This window comes from Mirounga leonina, unplaced genomic scaffold (assembly GCF_011800145.1).
Source record: "Mirounga leonina isolate KUSES-001 unplaced genomic scaffold, KU_Mleo_1.0 Mir_357, whole genome shotgun sequence".
In the NCBI taxonomy this organism is placed as follows: Eukaryota; Metazoa; Chordata; class Mammalia; order Carnivora; family Phocidae; genus Mirounga; species Mirounga leonina.
In genome coordinates this window covers 4,460,956-4,487,599 of record NW_023270702.1, presented here as the reverse complement: position 1 = coordinate 4,487,599, position 26,644 = coordinate 4,460,956, and positions in this window count along the sequence as shown.

Here is a 26,644-nt window from a genome sequence, read left to right as displayed (position 1 = left end):
ATGACCTGAAAATATGGTTCTTGCTTCTATTTTGGAGGTCATCCCCTTCCGTTTTCCCTCTTGCTTACTGTCCAGCAGCCACATTAGCGTTTTTGAAGGTCAGGCTTGTTCCTGTGCCTTGGTACTTGCTGTACGCTCTACTTAAACTCTGACCCCAAATCCTTTCATCATTATCTCTTCTTATAATGGAGCTCAAGTGTCATGTTTTGTTAGGCCTTCCAGATCACTCAATTTAAATTAGCCTCACCTCCCCCATATCATTTTAGTTTATCATTGTTCTTTATTTTTCATAGCACTTATAACTACTTAAAGTGATTTTGTGTTTCCCACTTACTGATTCTTTTGTGAATTAGAATGCAGACTTTTGAGAATAGGGGTCTTATCTGTGTTTTTCACAAATGCATCCCTAGTGCCTTTTATACTCAATGTAAAATTTTAAATGAATGCATGTAAAAGTGTTTCAAACCTAAAGGGTTTCATTATTATTGCACAACAAGGAACTAGTGCATGAAACCATTAAAGGCTGGACAAAATACAGAATGGGATGTACTCAGACATAAACTGCTAAGATATACTAATAAGATAGAGAAAGTTAGAATTCTCTAGAATTGTAGAGAACTATAAATACCCCACAATATCAGTTCCTTTAATTCCACTTGAGTTGATCATAGCAGTACATTTCCATGCTAATATCTCCTTTAGAAAATTGGCAGTTGAGTTGTATAATTTTTATATTCCCCCTTGGCTCCTGGCTCAATCTTCAGTTTTTCAGCATCTGTCCTTTAGGGATAAAATGAAAAGTGAGATATTCTTTTTGGTTTACCCATCCATAAAGTCATTGGCCAAAGGGTCCACAAGAATTAATCATTTAATAAGGAGGGATTGGTCCCTTTCAAAGAAGTGAGAATGAGCTCACAATCCAATTCATGTGAATTTCTGTTTTGCTTTACATTTAACACCCAGTGATCACTTGGGAGAAGGCTGTTGTTAATCAATAGTATTTAAGCAAATGGGGTGGGGGGAGAGAACACACAAAGCTTAACAAATTTGTAGAGAGAGCATCCCTCCAGAGGTTTAAGAGACAAGTTTGATGTGATTTGATTTCAACAAACTTATTGGCATGATAAACTATACAACTGTCAGCATGTATCAGGAGAACAAGTTTAATATATATTACTATAGTACACACTTTAATATAGTGAGCTAGAGAAACTCACTGACTAGCAAGGAATTGAAATGTTGAAATGGAAATCCAGGCTTTGAGATTCCTAGAATCTCTGAAACCATCTTGCATCTTTCTCTCCATCTGCCTGTCAACATGACTTTCTGAAATAACTAATCTCAAAGGAATATTTTAGAAAAAAAAAATCATGTGGATGTGTTTTTTCTTCCCCCTAATAAATGCCAATCTTAGGCAGTGTTTTTGTCAGGAGTCTCTGTTCCAGCTTTAAAAGCCAAAAGGAAGATGAAAATGAGTACACGAAAATGTAATTTAAAATGCAAATGCAGATTCTGCAGAAAAGCAGCAAAAGCTAATTGTAGTTTTTATTCATGCTTGGCTCCGTAGACAGTGTGTTGTTGTTACCTTCCTCCTGCTGGGGATGTTCAGCCCGCTGCCGCACTGCCACACCGTGACCTCTCAGATAAAATACACTTGACCTAAAAAGAAACCCCCCAAACCTGAGTCACAGAAATCAATAGGAACTTAACCCTATCCAGTACTAGGTGGAAAGGCGAACATATGTGACAGTGTGGCTGTAGACTCATGAGAAATCCCCAGAATAGAAATAGCAGTTACATATTATAAAGAAAGGGCAGCAAATCTATGTTCTCCAAGAGCTCACATAGGCTGGATTTCAAAAAACTCAACCCCGGAATTAAAGACCCCATTTGTTTTTCATGTATCAACGTTGTACAAATATTTCATATTTAGATGAATTTGGAGTCGATTCTAAAATGTGCGGTTGTGGCTTCTTTTGGTTTTTGTTCCTGTCATACCTAAATACTAGCAGACTACGTATTATGCTGAGCTTGGTAGATATATTATTTGCGGTAAAATCTTGTTCACTCTTTTAAATCTTAGGACTTATTTACAAAAAAGTACAAAATTGTCGGTCCCATTTTTTTTACTCTGTCCCCCTTTTTTTTTCTGGAGTGGATGAGTATTAATCAGCCTTTTGTCACAAAATATGAGTGGTCTTACACACTTGCATAGGAGAGCCTGCTCAAAGGTATTTAGAGTCCAGGAGAAAGAATGAATTTACTAAATAAAATAACTTAGGAAATGCTTGTCAGTCACATAACTAGAATTTTTAATTTTTTAAAAATGACTCTGAGACTCGAGTGTGGTCTACTTTCCATTATGTAAGCTAATTAGGACCACAGACCCTGTCAACAGAAGAAATTCTTTCTTCATCCTTACTCTTCACTCAAAACTTAATGGGAGTTCTACTGGTTCTTCATGCCCTTTCCTGCCCTCTAGTGGGGGTGCTACTGTGCTAGAAAACACAAAGGAGGCTGTGAGGTAGAGTTTGGGTAACTGCATTAATCACACCAGGGCATAATGTGGTCCCTGATGTCCACACGTGTGCCAAGGTCAAGAAGCTCTCAGGGCTGCTCAGTGAGGGAGAGGTGCAGAGATTCCCTTGTGTAGGCTTAGACCGAGCCAGGGCTTGGGACCCACAGTGGTTGTATTCTGTTGTTTTGTACCTTCCTCAGTTTCTCCTTCCAAGCTTTGCCATCCTGTATTGTTCTGCTTGACAACTCATGATTCCTTTTAGCAATGCATACATTTTATGGTGAAAGACAGAATCCTTTGTTCAACTGTATCAATCACTGGCACAAGGAATCAAATCTACCTGTTTGCATGCCTGTGCTGGATTTGAGGCAGAATGCACGTAAAGAGGAAGAAAAGGAGTTGAGTACCCTTCTGAATTTTGTAAGAAATATCAGTTTACAGGAAGAACAAGCATTAAAGCAAGTTTTGCAGGTATCAGTCATATATATACTGGTCTTACAGTTTTACCAAATGAGTCAAACTATGCTAGCGTTCCTCATGCATAACTGCTTTCACTCTCTCTGCAATTTCTTGCATTTAGTTCTAAAGAATTTTTTTATTCCATCTTTTCTTTGGGGGAGGTGAGGAAGTGAACTCTGAGTTTCCCTCCCTATAAGCCTTATGCCTGAGTTCATCTGTGTGAAAAATAGAGGGCAGAAAACACTTTTATAATACTATTCAGAAATATATTTCTTCTTTAGTAGTTATTTTTGCATGAATATTGTACTTTGTTTTATAAAATGAAGACTGGCACTGTCTTTTACTGCATGTTCTACAGAGAAGGGGGATACATTCTAAACTCAACTTAATACTTCTTTTTGGAACATTGTAAACATGGTACATGGGATGTCAAATTGAAAAAAAAGAAATTTCAAGTGAATCAGGAGGTAAGAGAAATCCAAATGCAGGAGGATAACAGAAGGTCAATCAGAAGTAGGAAAAGGTTCAGGAAAATCCAGCTTAGGTCTGATTATGGTCAGGCTTATGTCTCTGACGTGTGGTTCAGTCTCTTGCATTACTAGTTCTACCTTTCCCAAATGTATGGGTGCTCTTCCCTCCCCCACCCAAACCCAAAGGTTTATTCCCTCCTTACTTCTTGCAGCCAGTTGTTATTATTTATAATGTGATTCTGGCAGTTTGAGTAAAAAAAAAAATCAATTATTTTGCTAAGCTTTACAATTGTCGAATAGAAAAAGACCAATTTACTTTGTTGCCAGCCAACAAAAAGATCTCTATCCAAGATGAGTGATGGATCTGAGATCCTGTTGGATTTAGGGTCTGTGTTATTCTTAAGTGCATTTCCATTTTATATGATTTTCTGAATTCCTTCTTTAGGACTCTCACATCAGAGTATTCCCATTTATGCAAAATTGCTCCCTTCTACCTTTATACAATGACTATAATAACACTAATAATAGAACTACTTCTAATAGCGAGAGCAAACACTATAGCATCTCTATGTGTTAGGCACTATTTAAGTGCTAATATTAACTCATTTATCCTCTTTATCCTCCCCTGTAGGTAGTAGTATTTATACTTCACAGATGAGGAAAATGGGGTGTAGGTTGATTAACTTAATGAAGATCACACAGCCAGTAATTTTGGAGCTGTGATCCCAAACCAAGTGGTGTGGATCCAGAATTAGTTCATAACCACAATGATGAGTCATTTTTCTAAAATAATTGCTAAAACTTGTCTATTTACTATCAACAACGTAAAACCATATGCCACCATCATTGTTACTGGTAGAACAGCCTGTGCTCTACCTGGTACCCATGTGATGCCTTGAAATGGAGGTGCCAAGAAGAACATTCTTTTAAGACTCTGGGAAGCCCACATAGGATTGCATGGCCATCCAGAATGTTAACTAGACCCCTAAGTCTGAAGAAGTGGCTCTGTGCCAAAGGAACTTGGCATAAATTGTCCTTAGGAGGCCCGAGGAGCCACAGCACCTGCAGAGGGGTCCAAGGCTGGATTTAGTTGCATGACTTCAGGAAGGTTGTCTAACCTCTCTAAACCTTAGATTCTTCTTTAAGAAAGAGAATTTTGATCCTTCAGATTGCTGGAGGCTATATTAGAGATGTGAAACTGTCATTGTACGCTGTATGAACAAAAGTTTTGCTAGAGTTTCAGAAGAGAAAAATAATGGTGGAACTAAGTCCTCATTTTGTACGTAAGAGTTTAAGCCAATAGAACAAAGAGCACTTGTACCGTAGAGGTATTACCATTTTTACATTGTAAGTAGACATACAATGTGTAGCAAAAACACTCCTGTGTGTCTCCTTTACTCACACACATGCAATATCTCTGACAGCGGATGTGATTCGCCCCCCCCCCCCCCCCGCCGCTCCCCAACACACACCAAGCAATTCTGTGATACCACCTAGGTGTTACACAGTTCACCTGACATGTCTAGCTGGAATGAGTATCAGACACCACAAGTTTAGGGCTCAGTCTCCTAAAACTGCCCCCCACTTCAATCACAACTTTTAGGTTGTCTTTGGTACTTTTGACCAAATGGCCGGGACCTTTCACGAGGTTCTATAATTTATTAGAACGGTTCACAGAACTCAGGGAAACATTTACTTACATTTACCAGTTTATTATATAAAGGATACAGATGAGCAGGCAGGTGAAGAGATACTTAGGGTGAGGTTTGGAAGGGTTCTAAGCACAGGAGCTTCCGTCCCCATGGAGTTAACGTGCACCATCCTGGTATGTGGATGTGTTCACTAATGCAGAGGCTCTCCAAACCTCCTACTTCTGGGATTTTTTATGGAGGCTTCATCAAGTAGGCATGATAGATTATTAACTCAATCTCCAGACTTTCTCCCCTATCCAAATGATGAAGAGGAGGCTGACAGTTCTAAGTTTTTAATCATGGCTTGGCTTTTCTGGTGACCAGTCCCCATCCTGAAGCTTTCTAGATGTCCACCAAGTCTAGACCCAAGAGAACAAGATATATTTCTATCACTCAGTAAATTCCAAGACATTTAGAAGCCCTGCCAGGAACTGGGTAAAAACCCAAATATTAGAAAAAAAGATATTCTTAGTGCTCTTATCACGTAGGAAATGACAAGGATTTTAGGAGTTCTGTGCTAAGAACTGGCAGGCAGAAAGCGATATTTTCATTTCTATTTCACACTTACCTAGAGGTTGTCACCTTTGTGTATATCAAATGGGAACATTTATTGGTGGTAGATGTAAATGTTCCTTATTAAGAACTGCATTAGATTTTTAAAGCGCAGAGTTTAAAAGTATAACATGTGACAAAGATTAATAGTTGCCTACTCTGATAAACATTTTCCTCTCTCACCTTAGTAACAAACCCAGACACACTGCTGCATGGAAACCAAAAACAAATTTCTATTTCTTCTCTTCCTTTGCAAATAGGTATGGCCATATGTTTAAGTTGAAGCAAATAGGATATAAGTAGAAATATTGTGTTGAAATTATGGCAAGGCTGTTTAAAGGAAGCCAACTCAGTGGAGAGGAATCCTTTTTGCCCTTTTGCGTTTTCTCTGTTGCCTTCAGTGTGAAGATGATAATTGGAATTCCAGCATGAGCTCCATGGATGATGGGGTGACCTTAAAATGGAAGGTATGATTCAGGAGCAGAAATATAGGAGCCTGCATTCTTGATGACATCATGGCTTGCCTGTATCAGTTATGGACTGCTGATTTCTAGACTTCTTTTATGCTAATATTAAAAGAAAAAATCTAAAGAAGTTTAAACCACTGGTATTTTTTATCTCTACTACCAAACTAATCTTGTGCACAATAATACTAATCTTCAATTAAACTGGTCATTTGTATAGTTCTTTACATTGGCATGTGAAAATAGATTGCTGTAGTTTTGATTGAATGTAAGATCTGATTATCCTGAAGTAGCAAGAAAAATCTCAAAGTTATTAACTCCATTATATGCTACATGCTTAAGTTAAAAAGACATTTTTAAGCACTAAAATTACTGAATTCAACACACAGAAATAGTTAAAATATAGAAATAGACCTGTTTTTTTTACGTTTATCAGCAAATTTAATGATGTGATAATCTTTCCAAAATTTACAAATGTACAATATATTTATAGAATCACCTTCAGATAGCTTCAGTGCAAAGATATACATATAGTACATTGTGATAATTATTTGTAAAAATAGGAGATGGCGTAAGTAAAAAAAAAAAAAAAAAGACACACAAGGCAGAGTTTCCATGGACATTTCGAACTATAGGCGAACCAGTAATTAGTTTTTCTTAAACTAAAGTGATAATATAGATTTCTTAGTGAATCAGACAAAAACTATAAATTTGTGGCAGTAAGAGATGTACAGACGTTTAGATAACTACAGAACTCAGTAAAAACTCTTAAAGCTGGATTCTGGATGTATTCTTTGTACCTATTGTGTTCAGACTAATTTATAGCTGGTATCTAACTTTTGCTTTACTCAGATTATTTTTCGAAAGAGTAATTTATTCTCACCTTTTAAAAGAAAACAGTCATTGTGGAGCCTCTGGGGTTTTTTGTTTGTTTATTTACTATCACACAAACTTATGTTTGGAAAAAATAAAATAAATCTATGTGTTAGATACAGTCAAAACCATGGATACATTCAAATTAAGTTATCAAGTTAATGTGATATGTGATGCTATTTTACTGAAACCAAAGTGTTGGTGTTATAAATGGTAGAATATACGTCCTCAGGTCTGGTTCTATATTTTAACTATTTCTGTGTGTTGAATTCAGTAATTTTAGTGCTTAAAAATGTCTTTTTAACTTAAGGATGTAGCATATAATTATATATAAAATATAGAACCAGACCTGAGGACGTATATTCTACCATTTATAACACCAACACTTTGGTTTCAGTAAAATAGCATCACATATCACATTAACTTGATATTATTATATAATATAATAATAGTTATTAGAGTACTAATAACTTCTGAAATTGTCACCTTTATCATCTGTTCTTTTCCAGCTAAGCCTGGGCTCTTCTAGTCTATGTTGCCCTCAATTCCAGAGCCATTTTTCTGGTAAGAAACAAAAACTCCTCTTGATTTGTCACATGCATGGGCATTGTATTATTATTATTATCACTATTTTTACATTAACAAACATAACCATACTAAAATAACTAGAATTCAGAGTCCATGGTGGGGATGGTTTGCCTGTTCCATTAAAGCAAGAGGTTGCAGGAATGGAGGAAACATGCTGCCTCTCAGGGAAAGCTTGTCAATCTTTATAGCTTTTCTAGGAAGAATAATATAAAACAGAGTAGAATGAACATTGGCTTTATAGACAGCCCATGTTGGAAACTTTGCTGTGCTATCTAATACTATAGGCCTGTTGGCAAATAATTTGCCTTGTTTGATTCTTAGATTACTTGTGTGTAAAACAGGGATAACACTTACTTTGGAGAATTGTTAGTATTTGGTGCATAGTAGGTATTCAATTCATGGTAGCTGTAATGTTACCAGTCTAGATTGTGACTTTGTAATGTGATAAAGACATGCAGTGAGGGCCTATAGGTCTCAAAAGGTGACAGAAACTAAAAGCTAAGAAATGGAGGCAAAGTTATTACCACAGGTGCTATGGTCTGCATGTTTGTGTCCCCTCAAAATTTAAAATTTCAATACATTGAAATCCTAATGCCTAAAGGGATAGTATTAGGAGGTGGGCTCTTTGGAAGGTGATTAAGTCATGAAGATGGAGCCTTTATGAATGGAATTAATGTTCTTTAATTGTTGAAATATAATGTTAGTTTCAGATGTACAACATAGTAATCTGAAGTTCTATACATTACTCAGTGCTCCCATGATAAGTATAGTTACCATTTATCACCACACAATGTTATTATAATATTGACTATATTCCCTGTGCAGTGCTTTTCATCTCCGTGACTAATTTATTTTATAAATGGAAGTTTGTACCTCTTCACTTATTTGTATACCTTCTGTGGGAAAATGTCTATTCAGTCCTTAGACCTTTCTTAATATGGGTTTATTTCATTATTGAGTTGCATGAGATCCTTACATATTTTCAATACTATTTTCTTATCTGATATATAGTGCACAATGTTTTCTTCCATTCTGTCAGGTTTTCTTTACATTTTGTTGTTTGTTTTCTTGCACAAGCTTTATATATTGACATAATACCGCTTGTTTATTTTTCCTTTGTTGCCTGTCCTTTTGGGGTCATATCCAATATATCACTGTCAAGACCAATGTCAGAAAGCTTTTGGTGTCCTATAAAAAAATCTTTGTCAAGACTAATGTCTTATGAAAGATACTAAACAGAGTTCCCTAGCCCCTTCTACTATATGAGGACACAGCAAAAAGATGGCTGTCTATGAACCAAGAAGCCGGCCAGACACTAGATCAGTTGGCAACTTTATCATGGAGTTCCCAGCTTCTGGAACTGTGAGATATACATTTATGTTGTTTATAAGCTACCCAGTCTATGGTATTTTGTTTTAGCAATCCAGACAATAAGGAAACAACTTAATATCCTCATCAAGTTCCTGTTCCCTGTTTTTGAGGGAGGATTCCTGCTCTTCTCTTCCCTTTATAATATAGCCCATGACAATGCATTCACTAAAGGGACTACTTATAAGACAGCATTATGGTAGGGAAAAAAAAAACATGCTACTAACTTTCAATTACATTTTATGATCTGGGGTGATGTTAAAAATATTTAATAACCGAATAGGGGCACCTATGCCCCACATTCCAACTGATAGCCCATATCAGCCCTACATTTGTAGCCATAAACAGTCACAGTGGGCTCAGACTATGCCAATGTGTACTTTCCAACTAACTTCACAGATGTTTTTATATATCAGGATGTGCATGAATAAGAAGGAAAGTGACTCTGAAGTACTTCACTACTCAGGGTGAGCTGCTTGGAGAAATATACTCTGTTAATCACCAGACATTACATGAAATGCATACTTTTTTGCTTAGTTTTTATATCCAAATATTTCTTTCCCTTTCCCTATTGGTAAGGAAAAATTCCCTGTTCCTTAACAAATGGAATAAATGAAATTTTAATCCTATACCTCAAAGAGTAAGAGCATAGTAATTGGAGGTTTCCCTGCATATACATCAAATATTTTTAAATATACGTGGCAACAGGGGCACCCAGGTGGTTCAGTTGGTTAAGCATCTGCCTTGGGCTCCCACCTCAGCGGGGAATCTGCTTCTCCCTCTGACCCTCACCCCTCTCGTGCTCACATATGCACGCCCTCTCTCTGTCTCAAATAAATAAATGAATAAGATCTTTTAAAAAAATTCATGGCAACTTTTATTTTGGTAAATATTTAATTAAAAAAAATCACAGGTGACAAAGAGTAACCAAATATACGATATTTCAATTTATTTTCAAGATTAGTAGTAATTTAAGTAAATGTGAACTGGGCAGCTTTTTAAAATATTAAGATGTGGACTTATGTCTAAAGATACAACAGTGTCTAACTATTCCCTGGGTACATGTTTAATACCTTGTATATATCTTTGATTTATACCCCTATTATGTGTGGCTCTGTGACTTTGTGGCTGAGGTGAGAACATGTGTATGAAAGAGAAATCCATTGGCTTGTTGAGAATCTGTGAGACCACGAGTTTCTTGGGTCTATGCTGGGCATTAATATGTAAGAGATGCCTATTCTAGGATTTCTCTAGAGGCAGGCGATTGTCCTTTCTGCCCTGCTAGTCTGACGAGGTTGGGAAGCTCTGAGTCTTAGGACCCACTTTCTTTTCTTATGTGATACTTTCAGGAAACATGTTAAGTTGGCCTGGGAAATTTCTAAGAGTCCTCTCATGCTCATGTTGAAGTGAGATTTTTAACAAATTCATACTGTCAGCGCCCGAAAGGCAAGAAGTACAGAAAGGCAAGGCCCATTTACTCAGTAGCAGTATACTCATAGCATTTCTGTGACAAATCAGTTTTATCCAAATCCCTTGGCTGGTAGGAATTTCAGGGAATTTGCTCACTGTTGGCATTATGCTCCTTGGTGTACGTGTCTTCACTGAGAATCCAAATGTTGCTGGAAGCCAGGGTTGATTATGTATTTTAAACCTTCCAAGGGGCTTCAGAACACAAAAGAACAACCCCAAAGTCAACAGGGGGTGGCATTTTGGGAAGAGTCAGTGCTTGTGGTGATGCTGTCTTTCCAATTGTGTATATTAGAAATGGTTTAAGAGTATTCAAAACCTTTGGATTCACTGTACGTTGACTGGATCACTGTAGTAGAGCTTCGGTAGGCTGATTCTCAACCTGAATCCAAGGGTTCAGCTAGAGCTGTTCTTTTTCTCTGCCAGCATAGTGAATTAATCATGGTATAACTGGCAGAAAGCAGTTCTGGGTCAACTGTCAGTACAAACCCTATTACCATGTCTATCAAGGGTCATGTTAACTGCCTATTTGTATATGTAGTAAATATTCTCCAGGGGCAGCACTAACTGGTCTAAACTGGACTGAACTTGTGCCAAGACAATAGGTACACACACTGCACCCGTCTTGGCCATCTTCCGTTTCTTCTCAGGCGGGGTGGGTTCTGGCAGGAGCCAAACGCCAGGATGGAGACGGGCTTCTTTGGCCCACCAGCTGTGTTGGGCAGCTTCACGGGGCATGCATGGCAGTTCCAACTGGCAAACAGCCCCTTCCTTTTAATAGAGCCATTGGCACCTTCCTTAGGGGAGAAACAGAAATGGTAAAGAGCTCGTCTTCGTTATGTACTGAGGCTGTCAAACTGGTATCTTCTTAAGTTCAACTTCAGGCATTTTTATCTGGTAGTATCAACAACATAATTGCAGAAAAATTCTAAAGCCTTATCTTCCCCTTCTCCCCCCACCCCCTCCTCAGGAGGTTACAGAGGGCGGAATTAAATAGTACCCTGAAGACCCCTAGGTTCCCAGAGCAGAACCAGTATGACTTGGCACCTATGTTGCTAGAACATCTTGTAAGCAGGTATAATGCCAAATGAACACATGTGAACAAGAATACTCAGCAAGGGGGAAATGTTGATATTTTTATCAGTGAGCATCAAATCTAACTAGAAGTAGGAAAGAATTGTTCCATCTGCTCCATTGACAGAGCCATCCAGGCTGCAAGACAGTAGGTCACTGCTGGTGTAGAAGTCGTGGGGATAAGGAAAAAATGTGCACCTGGCCCTTTAGTGAAGTCTGGTATGTAAGCATTTTCCAATGTATAAGCATGTATTTCCAGCCCACCTTCAGAGCAGGGAAACATTGTAAATCAAATTTGTATGCTTTGCTACTCATCAGACGTTGATTATTATTCTCCTGGGCAAGTAGGGAGAGTGGCTAATTGTTTGGCTCCCTTTTGCATATGTAAGTATATTATCCATGAAGACTATATTTGATAGTTCATAAATTTGCAGATATTATCGGGGGAAAAGGAAGTTCAGTGTGTGCCAAGAGCAGACAACTTGGTTTACCCCTATATGGTATTCTAGTATTGTCTCTGGAAAGTGTTTTTCTTTTTCTTCTTTTTTTTTAAATACAGCATTATTGAGGTATAAATTACATACATTAAACTGCACACACATCAAGTATACAATTGATAAGTTTGTATATATGTATATATCCATGAAACTATCATTAAAATTAAGATGATTAACATATTCATCACCTCAAGAGTTTTCTTGCATTCCTTCCCTCTTGCTGCTCTCTATCCTCCCCACCCCTTCCCTCTTTCCGAGGCAACTCTGATCTGCTTTTTGTTACTATAGATTACTGTGTACTTTCTAGGATTTTATATAAATAGAATTTACAATATGTACTCTTTTTGTTTAATTTCTTTCACTCATTATACTTATTTTGAGATTGTCATATGTTAATAGGCCACTCTTGTATTGCAGAGTGGTATTCCATGATGTGGATAAAGGATCATTTGTTTATCCATTCACATGTTGATGGTATTTGGAATGTTCACAGGTTTTTGGCTATTGCAAATAAAGCTGTATGAACATTGGTATACAAGTCTTTCTGTGCACACATGCTTTTATTTCTCTTGGGTGAATATCGACGAGTGGAATGGCTGAATCATACAGTAGGTGTATGTTAATTTAAGAAATTGCCACATTGTTTCCAAAGTGGCTATACCATTTTACTTTTCTGTCAGCAATATATAAGAGTTCTTTTTTTAAAAATTTTTTTATTCTTATGTTAATCCCCATACATTACATCATTAGTTTTAGATGTAGTGTTCCATGATTCATTGTTTGTGCATAACACCCAGTGCTCCATGCAGAATGTGCCCTCCTCGATACCCATTACCAGGCTAACCCATCCTCCCACCCCCCTCCCCTCTAGAACCCTCAGTTTGTTTTTCAGAGTCCATCATCTCTCATGGTTCGTCTACCCCTCCGATTTCCCCCCCTTCATTCTTCCCCTCCTGCTACCTTCTTCTTCTTCTTTTTTTTTTCTTAACATATATTGCATTATTTGTTTCAGAGGTACAGATCTGAGATTCAACAGTCTTGCACAATTCACAGCACTTACCAGAGCACATACCCTCCCTAGTGTCTATCACCCAGTCACCCCATCCCTCCCACCCCACCCCCCACTCCAGCAACCCTCAGTTTGTTTCCTGCGATTAAGAATTCCTCATATCAGTGAGGTCATATGATACATGTCTTTCTCTGTTTGACTTATTTCGCTCAACATAATACCCTCCAGTTCCATCCACGTCGTTGCAAATGGCAAGATAACATGGGAGCAGCCAATTATAGAAGGCAATTAATAACAAAAGCAAAGAAACACATCGACAACGATACAATAATAGTGGGGGACTTTAACACCCCCCTCACTGAAATGGACAGATCATCTAAGCAAAAGATCAACACGGAAATAAAGACTTTAAATGACACACTGGACCAAATGGACTTCACAGACGTATTCAGAACATTCCATCCCAAAGCAACGGAATACACATTCTTCTATAGTGCCCATGGAACATTCTCCAGAATAGATCACATCCTCGGTCATAAATCAGGTCTCAACCGGTACCAAAAGATTGGGATCATTCCCTGCCTATTTTCAGACCACAATGCTTTGAAACTAGAACTCAATCACAAGAGGAAAGTCGGAAAGAACTCAAATACATGGAGGCTAAAGAGCATCCTACTGAAGAATGAATGGGTCAACCAGGAAATTAAAGAAGAATTAAAAAAATTCATGGAAACCAATGAAAATGAAAACACAACTATTCAAAATCTTTGGGATGCAGCAAAGGCAGTCCTAAGAGGAAAGTATATAGCAATACAAACCTTTCTCAAGAAACAAGAAAGGTCTCAAATACACAACCTAACCCTACACCTAAAGGAGCTGGAGAAAGAACAGCAAATAAAGCCTAAACCCAGCAGGAGAAGAGAAATAATAAAGATCAGAACAGAAATCAATGAAATAGAAACCAAAAGAACAGTAGAACAGATCAACGAAACTAGGAGCTGGTTCTTTGAAAGAATTAACAAGATTGATAAACCCCTGGCCAGACTTATCAAAAAGAAAAGAGAAATGACCCAAATCAACAAAATCATGAATGAAAGAGGAGAGATCACAACCAACACCAAAGAAATACAAACAATTATAAGAACATATTATGAGCAACTGTATGCCAGCAAATTAGATAACCTGGAAGAAATGGAGGCATTCCTAGAGATATATCCACTACCAAAACTGAACCTGAACAGACCTATAACCACTAAGGAAATTGAAGCAGTCATCAAAAATCTCCCAAAAAACAAAAGCCCAGGGCCAGATGGCTTCCCAGGGGAATTCTACCAAACATTTCAAGAAGAATTAATACCTATTCTTCTGAAACTGTTCCAAAAAATAGAAATGGAAGGAAAAGTTCCAAACTCATTTTATGAGGCCACCATTACCTTGATGATCCCCAAACCAGACAAAGACCCCATGAAAAAGGAGAACTACAGACCAATATCCCTGATGAACATGGATGCAAAAATTCTCACCAAAATACTAGCCAATAGGATCCAACAGTACATTAAAAGGATTACTCACCACGACCAAGTGGGATTTATCTCTGGGCTGCAAGGTTGGTTCAACATCTGCAAATCAATCAAGGTGATACAATACATTAACAAAAGAAAGAACAGGAACCATATGATCCTCTCAATAGATGCAGAAAAAGCATTTGACAAAGTAGAGCATCCTTTCTTGATTAATATATAAGAATTCTAATTCTTCTGCATTATTAAAGACATTTGCTATGTTTTAAATTTTGTTCCAGTAGATGTGTAGTGGTATCTCATTGTGGTTTTACTCTGTATTTTCTTATTGACTAATGGTGTTGAAAATCTTTTCATGTTTATTTGCAATCTGCATGACTTCTTTGGGGCAAGGGCCTGTTCAATTTTTTTTGCCTATTAAAGTTTTTTATTTCTTATCGAGTTTTAAGAGTTCTTTATATATTTTTAAAACAAATCTGTCATCACATGTATAATTTAAAACTATTGTTTCCCAAATCTGTGGCTTGCCTTTTTACTCTCTTACTAGTGTTTTTAAAAGAGCTGATTTTTAATTTCTGTGAAGTCCAATTCACTGATTTGTTTTTTTGTGGATCTTGCTTCTGGTACAATGCTTAAGAAGTCTTTTTTTTTTTTTTTCCCCCCCGGCTGGATATTTTTATTGATGGTGACAAGACATCTTTGCCTAACTCAAGGTCATGAAGATTTTCTTCTATGTTTCCTCTTTCTCTTTCTTTTTATTCTTTGGTTCCAGGAGCAGAAGTTGTAGAGCTGGGTACTAGATGTCAGGAGACTTTTGTTTTCCTCATTGAACAGCTCTGTGCCATCTAACTATTTGCCATTTGGATTTGGAGCATTAGAGGGTGGGAGCAAGGGCCTTGAAAATTTGCTATGAAACCTCACATTCAAACAAAGAAAAAAGCCAGTAATTACTTTTAGAGAACTTGTCAAGGTTTCAGAGGTACTAAGTAGGTTTTTCCAATAAAAAGCAAAAGCCATTTTTTTACAGTATTTTGAATCAGTGACGTTTATTCTTTGGTGGGAAATGGGAAGAACTTTCTTGACAAATCTTTTTTTTTTTTAGTTGAAATAAAATTGACATATAACATGTTCATTTCAGGTATACAACATGATTCAATATTTGCATATATTGTGAAATGATCACCACAATATGTCTAGTTAACTTCCATCACTATAGACAGTTACAAAAAATTTTTTTGTTATGAGGACTTTCAGGATTTACTCTTAGTAACTTCCAAATGTGTAATACAGTATTATTAACTATAGTCACCCTGTTGTACATTATTACTCCATGACTTAATTATGTTATAACTAGAATTTTGCACCTTTTGACCTACTTCACACATTTCTTCCCCTTTCCCAACACCTGTGGCAACCACCAGTTTGTTCTCTGTACCAAAGAGCTTGGTTTTTCTTGTTGTTTTTAAATTCCATATATAAGTGAGATCATGTGGTATTTGTCTTTGACTTATTTCACTGAGCATAATGCTCCCAAGATCCATTGATGTTGTAAATGACAAGATTTTATTCCTTTTTATGGCTGAATAGTATTCCTGTGTGTGTGTGTGTGTGTGTGTGTATGTACCACATCATTTTTATCCATTTATCCATCGATGGACTCTTAGGTTATTTTTATATCTTGGCTATTGAAAATAATGCAGTAAACATAAACATTTATGTCTTTCAAATTAGTTTTTTTTTTTCCTTCAGATAAAAACCCAGAAGTGGAATTGTTGGATCATACGGTAGTTCTATTTTTAATTTTTTGAGGAACCTCCATTCTATTTTTCTTCTGAGCTCCACCAATTTACATTTCTATCATCAAGGCACAAGGGTTTCCTTCTCTCCACATTCTAATACTTCTTATTTCTTGTCTTTTTGATAATAACCATTCTAACAGATGTGAGGTGATAGCATGTTGTGGTTTTGTTTTGCATTTCCCTAATGATGAGTGATGTCGAGCATCTTTTCATATGTCTGTTGGCCATCTGTATGTCTTCTTTGGAAAAATGCCTATTTAGAGCCTCTGATCCATGTTTTAATCAGACTATTGTTTTGCTATTGAGTTGTATGAGATCTTTATATATATTGGATATTAACCCTAATCAGATGTATGATTTGCAAATATTTTGTCCTATTCAATAGGTCACCTTTTCATTTTGTTGATGGGTTCCTTGGCTGTGCAGAAACTTTTTTTTTTTTTTTGGTAGTCCCACTTATTTTTGTTTTGTTTTGTTTTGTTTTGCTTCTGGGGTAGACCCAAAAACTCAGTGACAAAACTGATGTCATGCTTTCTTTTAAGAGTTTTACAGTTTCAGGTCTCATCTTCAAGTCTTTAATCTGTTTTGAGTTGATTTTTTGTGTGCAGTATAAGCTAGTGGTCTAGTTTCATTCTTTTCCATGTGGCTGTGCAGTTTCTCAACACAATTTATTGAAGACACTGTCTTTCCCTATTGTATATTCTTGGCTCCTTAGTCATAATTTAATTGACCATGCATGTGTGGGTTTATTTCTGGGATCTCTATTCTGTTCTGTTAATCTATGTGTCTGTTTTTATGAAAATACTATACTGTTTTGGTTACAGTAGCTTTTTAATGCAGTTTGAAGTCAGGGAGTGTAAGGCCTCCAGTTCTTTTTTCTCAAGATTGCTTTGGATATTTGGGGTCTTTTGTGGTTCCATACAAATTTTAGGATCATTTGTTCTATTTCGGTGTAAAATGCCATTGGAATTTTGATAGGGATTGCACTGAATTTTTAGATTGCTTTGGGTAGTATAGGCATTTTAACAATATTTATTCTTTTAATCCATTAGGATGAAATGTCTTTCCTTTTTTTGTGTGTCTTAGGGACTTTAATCTTGAAGAGTAATTAAAATATTCTTTCAGTTGGTGCTCTTTTCCTTAATTTGGGTTGAATATTTCTAGAATGTGAGCTTCACTAATGGCTCAAAATAAACAATCAACATTGGTGCAAAATGAGCAGTTCTAAGGACTTAAAGTGATAACAGTGCAAGCCTCAATGTTCCAATTAAAAAAGTATTTCCCATGAGTTACAATTCTGATATGAATTCTATATGCTGAAATTGCTTTGATTCAAGGCAGGCTCTATATGATGTTTTCCTAAATATCCTATTATTTTAAGTTACCCTCCTTGAAACCACCTATTTTAAAGCAAACGTCTTACCTGTGAGAACAAAATTATTTGAAAATTTTCCATTTAGTTAATTCTTAAAGAACAGATAATCTAAGAGTGTTGCTAAGTTAATGTCATCTGGCTATTTTACTCGATATCTATTCTGATGTTACTGATATTGCTCATTACTTTCGGAATTTTTGAGATCATGTTGTAGAAAACATGCATGTTTAGCATTCTGAAGTTTTGATTTAAACTGCATTTTCTGCACTGAGGAAGAAAGTCTATCACTAAAGCTGGTTAAAATACTTTAAATGCAGTTAGAAAAGTCATTTTGCATTGACAGTATCAGAGCTGGCTGAAGGGTTTGCAAATGCTTATGTAAGAGAGAAGGAGAGGGGCTTGAATTTCTTGCCATGGGCCACCACTAGAGCAAGAGTTAACAATTTTTTATTTTTTTAAAGATTTTATTTATTTATTCATGAGAGATAGAGGGAGAGAGAGGCAGAGGCAGAGGGAGAAGCAGGCTCCCTGCGGAGCAGGGAGCCCGATGCGGGACTCGATCCCAGGACCCTGGGATCATGACCTGAGCTGAAGGCAGACGCTTAACCGACTGAGCCACCCAGGCGTCCCAAGAATCAACAATTTAAACAAGGATTAATTTTAAAAGCAAAACTGTGCAAGGAGGGTTTCTTTCCTCCAGGAGGGCAAAGGACATGGCTTTGCTCATACATTTTTAGCAGCTGACGTTTAATGAGACCATCTCCATTGAAATGAGCTAAATACTGTTACCATTTGTGGACTCCCAACTGATTTCTGAAGCACTTATTGAACTTCAAAAAGTGTTTCCAGAATCAATTAAATACAATTTTTAGATCAACATGCATGCACCCACGAATAGTCAACATTATATTTATCTGACTTGTCTCATATTGTGTCAAATTTTCTTTAAAGGATTGGTGTTTTGATAGTTAAGTAATAATAGAAATGAAATCTAGTAAAATTTTTCATCTAACTCAGTGAACTTTTCAAAATTTTAATTTTCCTATTTTGAAGGGAATTACCCAAAACATCTACTGACCAAAAAGCCACTCGTTAGTTTTCTAGGGAGGATAACTGGAAAGTAACTGCATTATACATCAGTAAGAAGAAATGGAGCTCTTCTCTAGTTTCTGAACCTAAACTAGAAATATTATTGGATGGGAATTATACTTTGGAGTACAATAGTGAATTTGTCAAAACACTGATCTATTTTGACTTTGGTTATGGTAGCTCATTTTTTCCCAAATTTTATGTTAGTTATCTTACTGAGCTCTCACAGCTGATATTACTATGCACGACAGAGAATTAGAAACACAGAAAAGTATTTCACACAAGGTAACATTGCCAGTTATCAGAGAAACCAGGATAAGAAGACTGTCTTTCTCTACTAGTTTTTCCTCTACAAGTTACTGTCACCTTTTTAGAAAAAGCACCTCTTTCTGTTAATTGGGATATCAGACTGTAGCTAATTCTGCTTCTGTTAATATCCATCAACAGATAAAAGTAAAAAAAAAAAAATGAATGCTAATGAACTTGGTGGCCTAAGAATGAAAACATTGAGTAAGTTCCCTGTGCTGTCTGGACACTTCATATTCAATTTGCAGAAAACAAGGCTGTTCTGCATTCTAAGATTTAGGTTTGAACTTCGACACTGCAATGAGGAGTGTGCCTCTCACTAAAGCTTCTTTCAAGTGATCTTTCCAAAGGATTCCACTGAGAGGAGGCCTATCTGTGCCCACTCTACTATAGAATGATCATATTCCATGGTCTGTTACTGAGCCAAGAAGTGTCTTTGAGTGCTCTATCCCTTTTGCAAATGGGAAACTCATGTCCTAATTTAAAAAATAGAAGTACATGCCTGTGACATGTGGAGGCTGGCAGGGTCAGAAGCTGAGGGGGAAAGACAGTTGATGTCTGCTGAAACTGAGAGTATGTCTGTGCTAGAGCGGGCTGGGGCACATGACTTCCATGAGGTGCCTAAGAAAAATAAGAGGTAACAGAAAGATGCTCATGGCTCCCAGAAAAAGGGTGTAGCCCTTTACTTATTCTCATGAGCCCTGGGACTACAAATAAGATGTTAATCTAACCTAGAAATTTCCTTACTCGTGATAAAACTTTTAAAAAGAGTATCATTTCCCTTTGCACAAAATGCTTTTTTTCAGCTTTCAATATGTTTCAGATGACAAAAGAAACGACCCTGATTTTAGCCTACAACACATTCTAATGAATGCTGACTTATTAGGTCACTTATAATGACATACCAACTTGCCTTGAAAACGGGATAGCTGACTGGGTGCTCTGTTTTTCCAGTGTGTTCTCATATTTTAGGGAAAAAAGGGTATTTCTGACACCTATCTGATGACTCTCACATTTGGTTCAAGGCTTTAGTAGATATTTGTTGTTTTGATCTTTCTCTCTCTCTCTCGTTCTCTATTTAGTAGCAGCACCTTAATTTCACTGTGCAATTTTACCTTCTCCCCATGGGTATGCTCTTGGTAAGAATGTATGCCAATACTCCTTCATCTAGCTAAGTGGTCGTCATGTGACTCATGCCAAGCTAATCTGGTTCTCTCCTGGGACTTTGAATCAGGAGAGAATGACACAAGGATGAAAAATAAGCTCTGTATAAATTTGTTCCAGGGGTGGCATCTTGACAATAGTGTCAGGAGTTTTTGCTACCAGGCTCCAGAGCTCCCTTGTTTTCTGTCTTTTTACAAGTCTGGTTTCTCAGTGGTTAGTCAGTTCTGTGATTTACTTTTAATACTTTTAATCTCTTCTCTGCATAAGGGATCACACTGGAGGAACTCTTAAGTAAACTTTGGAGATGTCAGGGAAAGATGTATGAAAGAAGTAGTATATAAGTTGAGTCTTGAAGGAGCGGGATAACTTATCCAGGTGAAGAAAGGCAGGATTTGCTAAAGGTAGAGGGAATAGTATGTGAAAAAGATGGGACACATGACAGAGCAAATGGCATATTTAGGAAAAGGCCTTTTTTTGTGTGTGACTTAGGAGAGATATTGAGAATGGGGACATAGTCAAGAGTGAGATCATTGAGGGAATTTTTGTCATGTTCAGGGATTTATATTTTATCCTGAAAATACAGGAAACCACTGGAGGGTTCTCAGTAGGGCAAGGCCATGAGCACTAATGCTTTTAAATCTCATGCTGGAAGCAGTGTGGGGATTGGAGTGGGGAGGGGCAAGACTGCACGTGGGAAGCTAACATTGTAGTCTTGTTGAACGATGACAGTGACCTTGGACATGGGAGGGGGTGGTGGGGAATAGGGAGAAGCAGAGGAATTTGAAAGCTTAAGAAAGTAGAATTGACAAAATGTAATAAAGGATTCTACGAAGAGTATAGTGAGAGAAAAGAGGAGTCATTGTTAATCCCTGGGTTTCTACCTTGGGCAATGAAGTTCCTGGAGGTATCCTTAGCTGAAAGTAAAGACGAAGCAGGAAGTTCAGGTTTGTGGGAAAAGATTAATTTCATTTTAGACACAACAAATTTAATGGGCTTATGTGATATTCGAGTAGAGATGTCCAAGAAGCTCTTGTAAATGTGGATCTAAACTTAGGAGTGAGATATGAAGTGGGGTTAGCTATATCTAGATAGAAATGATTTCCTTGTGGGTCACTGTTTTCCCAACTTCCCTCTAAGTGAGTGAGTGAGTGTTCTGAGTAAGTGAGATCTCTGCTCCAGGAATTCCTTACTTCTCATACTACTACAAATACTCCCTGGACAATCTTATCCTTGCTTATGGCTCCCACTACCACATGCAAATTGATTAAAAACAAGACAAAACTCTGAAATTTACTTTCCTATTTTTTCTGACATTTCTATCCAACTATATTCTAAACATTTCCATCTGGTTGTCCATATTGGTGCCTTCACTCTTAAGAATTTCAAAATTGAACTCATTATCTTTTCCTGAATACCTACCCTGAATAACAAGTAAGAAATCTCCCCTTCCCTGTATTTCCCCTACCTCCAGTAGTGGTACCACCACTCATCATTCAACCAGTCATCCAGTGATGGAGCTCTTGCTCCCTGTGTTAGTTTCCTATTGCTGCTATGCCATATTACCACAAACTTAGCTTAAAAAAATAGAAATTTATCTTCTTACAATTCTGGAAGTCAGAGGTCAGCCATGGTCTTATTTGGTTAAATCAAGCTGTCAGAAGGGCTGCTTTCCTTTCTTGAGGCCGGAGGGCAGAATCCCTTCCCCTGCCACCTGAGATTCTAGAGACCACTCACATTCCTTGGTTCATGGTGCTTTCTTTTTTCTTTTTAAACTTTCCCCGGCTATTTTTTTAAATTTTAATTCCAGTATAGTTGTGCACAGTACAGTGTTATATTCATTTCAGGTGTATAATATAGTGACTCAACAATTCTATACATGCTCATCATAAGTGTACTCTTAATCCCCTTCACCTATTTCACCCATCCTCTACCTCCCTCCCTCTGGTAACCATCAATTTGTTCTCTATAGTTAAGAATCTGTTTATTGGATTGTCTCTTTTTTCCTTTAAATTCCACATATGATTGAAATCATATGGTATTTTCTTTCTCTGACTTATTTCACTTAGCATTATACTCTCTAGCTCTTCATTGTCATTGCAAATGGCAAGATTTCATTTGTTGTTTTTTATGGCTGAGTAATATTCCATTGTGCATATATACGTACCATATCTTCTTTATCCATTCATCAGTTGATGGACATTTGGGCTGCTTCCATAATTTGGCTGTTGTTGATAATGCTGCTATAAACATTGGGGTGCATGTATCCCTATGAGTTAGAGTTTTTGTATTATTTGGGTAAATACCCTGTAGTGAAATTACTGGATCATATGTTACTTCTATTTTTAATTTTTTACTGTTTTCACAGTGGCTACACCAGTTTGCATTCCTATCAAGAATGCACAAGGATTCCTTTTTCTCCACATTCTCACTAACGTGTGCTGTTCCTTGTGTTTTTTATTTTAGCCATTCTGACAGGTGTGAAGTGATATCTCCTTGTGGTTTGACTTGTGTTTCCCTGATAATGAATGATGTTGAGCACCTTTTCATGTGTCTGTTAGCCACCTGGATGTCTTCTCTGGAGAAATGTCTGTTCATATGTTCTGCCCATTTTCAAAATGGATTATTTCTCTTTTGGGTGGTGAGTTGTATAAGTTCTTTATTTTGGATGTTAACCCTTTATATGATAAACGATTTGCAAATATCTTCTTCCATTCCATAGGTTGCCTTTTAGTTTTGTTGATTGTTTCCTTTGCTGTGCGGAAGCTTCTTATTTTCATGTAGTCCCAATAGTTTACATTTGCTTTTATTTCCCTTGCCTCAGGAGACATATCTAGAAAAATGTTGCTAAGGCTGATGCCAGAGACATTTCTGCCTATAACCTCGTCTAGGATTTTTATGATTTCAGGTCTCACATTTAGTTCTTTAATCCATTTTGAGTTTATTTTTGCGTATGGTGTAAGAAAGTGGTCCAACTTCATTCTTTTGTATGTAGGTGACCAGTTTTCCCAACACCATTTGTTGAAGACACTGTCTTTTTCAAATTGGATATTATTTCCTGTTTTGCTGAAAATTAATTGACTATATAACTGTGGGTTTATTTCTGGGTTTTCTATTCTGTTATATTGATCTATGTGTATACTTTTGTGCTGGTACCATTCTGTTTGGATTACTACAGCTTTGTGGTATATCTTGAAACCTGGGATTGTGATACCTCCAGTTTTGTTCTTCTTTTTTCAAGATTGCTGTGGCTATTCAGGGTCTTTTGTGGTTTCATACAGATTTTAGGATTTTGTTGTTTTTGTTGTTATAGTTCTGTGAAAAATGCTGTTGGTGTTTTGATAGGGATTGTGTTAAATCTGTAGTTTGCTTTGGGTAGTATGGACATTTTAACAATATTTGTTCTTCCAATCCATGAACATAGAATATTTTTCCTTTGTGTCATCTTCAATTTCTTTCATCAACGTTTTATAGTTTTCAGAGTACAGGACTTTTACCTCCTTGCTTAAGCTTATTCCTAGGTATTTTATTCTTTTTGGAGCAATTGTAAATGGGACTGTTTTCGTAATTGTTCTTTCTGCTACTTCATTATTGCTGTATAGAAATGCAATGAATTTCTGTATATTGATTTTGTATCCTGTGACCTTACTAAATTCATTTATCAGTTTTAGTAATTTTTTTGGTGGAGTCTTTAGGGTTTTTTAGATATAGTATCATGTCATCTGCAAATAGTGAAAGATTTACTTCTTCCTTACCCATTTGGATGCCTTTTATTTATTTTTGTTTTCTTATTGCTGTGGCTAGGACTTCCAGTATTATGATGACTAAAAGTGGTGAGAGTGGACATTCTTGTCTTGTTCCTGATCTTAGGGGAAATGCTCTCATTTTTTTATTCCCTATTGAGAGTGATATCAGCTGTGGGTTTTCATATATGGCCTTTATTATGTTGAATTATGTTCCATTTAAACCTACTTCATTGAGGGTTTTTATCATGAATGGATGTTGTACTTTGTCAAATGCTTTTTCTGCACCTACTGAAATGATCATATAGTTTTTATCCTTTCTCTTATTGATGTGATATATCATGTTGATTGATTTGCAAATATTGAACCAATCTTGTACCCCAGAAATAGATCCCACTTGATCATGGTAAATGATTTTTTTTAATGTATTGTATGATTTGGTTTGCTATTATTTTGTTAGGATTTTTGCATCTCTGTTCCTTAGAGATATTGGCCTGTGGTTTTCTTTTTCTGTAGTGTTTTGGTTTTGGTATGAGGATAATGCTGGTCTCATAGAATGAATTTGGAAGTTTTCCTTTTCCTTCCTCTTCTATTATTATTATTATTTTTTGAAATAGTTTGAGAAGAATAGGTATTAACTCTTTAAATGTTTGGTAGAATTCACCTTCACCTGTGAAGCCCTCTGGTCCTGGACATTTGTTTGTTGGGAGGTTTTTTACTACTGATTAAATTTTATTGCTGGTAATAAGTCTGTTCAAATTTTCTATTTCTTCCTGATTCAGTTTTGGGATGTTATATGTTTCTAGGAATTTATCCATTTCTTCTAGGTGGTCCAATTTGTTGGCATATAATTTTTCATAATATTCTTTTATAATCCTTTGTATTCTGTGGTGGCAGTTATTTCTCCTCTTTCATTTCTGGTTTTATTTGCATGCCCCCCACCCTTTTTTTCCATTTGTTTTGATGAGTCTGGTCAAAGGTTTATCAATTTTGTTGATCCTTTCAAAGAACCAGCTCCTGGTTTCATTTATCTGTTCTATTTTTGTTTGTTTCTATTTTGTTTATTTCTGTTTTAATTTTTATTATTTTTTTTCCTTTTACTGTTTTGGGATTTTGTTTGTTCTTTTTCTAGCTCCTTTAGTTATAGGGTGAGGTTGTATATTTGAGATTTTTCTCGCTTCTTGAGGTAAGACTGAATTGCTATAAAATTCCCTATTAGAATCTCTTTTGCTGCATCCCAAAGATTTTGGACCATTGTGTGTTCATTTTCATTTGTCTCCATGTAATTTTTGATTTCCTTTTTGATTTCTTAGTTAACCCATTCATTGTTTAGTAACATGTTATTTAACCTCCATGTATTTGTGCTCTTTCCAGAATTTTTTTTTTTTTTTTTGTGGTTGATTTCTAGTTTCAAAGCATTGTGGTGAGGAAAAAAATGCATGGTATGACTTCGATCTTTTTACATTTGTTGAGACTTGTTTTGTGGCCTAATATGTGATTTATTCTGGAGAATGTTCTATGTGCACTTGAAAAGAATGTGTATTCTGCTGTTTTAGGATGGAATGTTCTGAATATATCTGTTAAATCCATCTGTTCCAGTGTGTCATTCAAAGCCACTGCCTCCTTATTGATTTTTGGTTTGAATGATCTATCCATTGATGTAAGTGGGGTGTTAGTCACCTACTTCTGTTGCATTACTATGGATTACTTCCTTTATATTTGTTATGAGCTGCTTTATGTATGCTGGGTGCATAAATATTTTCAATTGTTATATCTTCTTGTAGGATTGTTCCCTTTATTATTATATAGTGTCCTCTTGTCTCTTGTTACAGTCTTTGTTTTTTTTTTTTTAAGATTTTATTTATTTATCTGACAGAGAGATATAGCGAGAGAGGGAACACAAGCAGGGGGAGTGGGAGAGAGAAGCAGGCTTCCCGCCGAGCAGGGAGCCCGATGCGGGGCTCGATCCCAGGACCCTGGGATCATGACCTGAGCCGAAGGCAGACGCTTAACGACTGAGCCACGAGGCACCCCCAGTCTTTGTTTTAAAGTCTGTTTTGTCCAATATAAGTATTGCTACCCCAGCCTTCTTTTCACTTCTGTTTGCATGATAAGTGCTTTTCCATTCCCTCACTTTCAATCTGCGTGTGTCTTTAGGTCTCAAATCAGTTTCTTATAGGCAGCATATAGATTAGTCTTGCTTTTTTTTTATCCGTCTTGTCTTCTTCTGTCTTTTGATTGAGCATTTTGTCCATCTACATTTACATTTGAGGTAATTATTGACAGGTATGTACTTACTGCCATTTTGTTACTTGTTTTATAGTTGTTTTTATAGTTGTGTTCTTTTCTTTTGCTCTCATCTCTCATGGCTTGCTAACTCTCTTTAGTGATATACTTGGATTCCCTTCTCTTTATTTTTGCATATATATTGCTGGTTTTTGATTAGTGGTTATCATTAGGTTTGTATATGGCATCTTGTGCACATAGCAGTCTATATTAAGTGATGGCCACTTAATTTTGAACCCATTCTTTATGCCTCTCCTTACCAAATTTTAGGTATATGGTGTCATACTTTACATCCTTTTATTTTATGAATCTCTTGACTGATTTTTATAGATGCA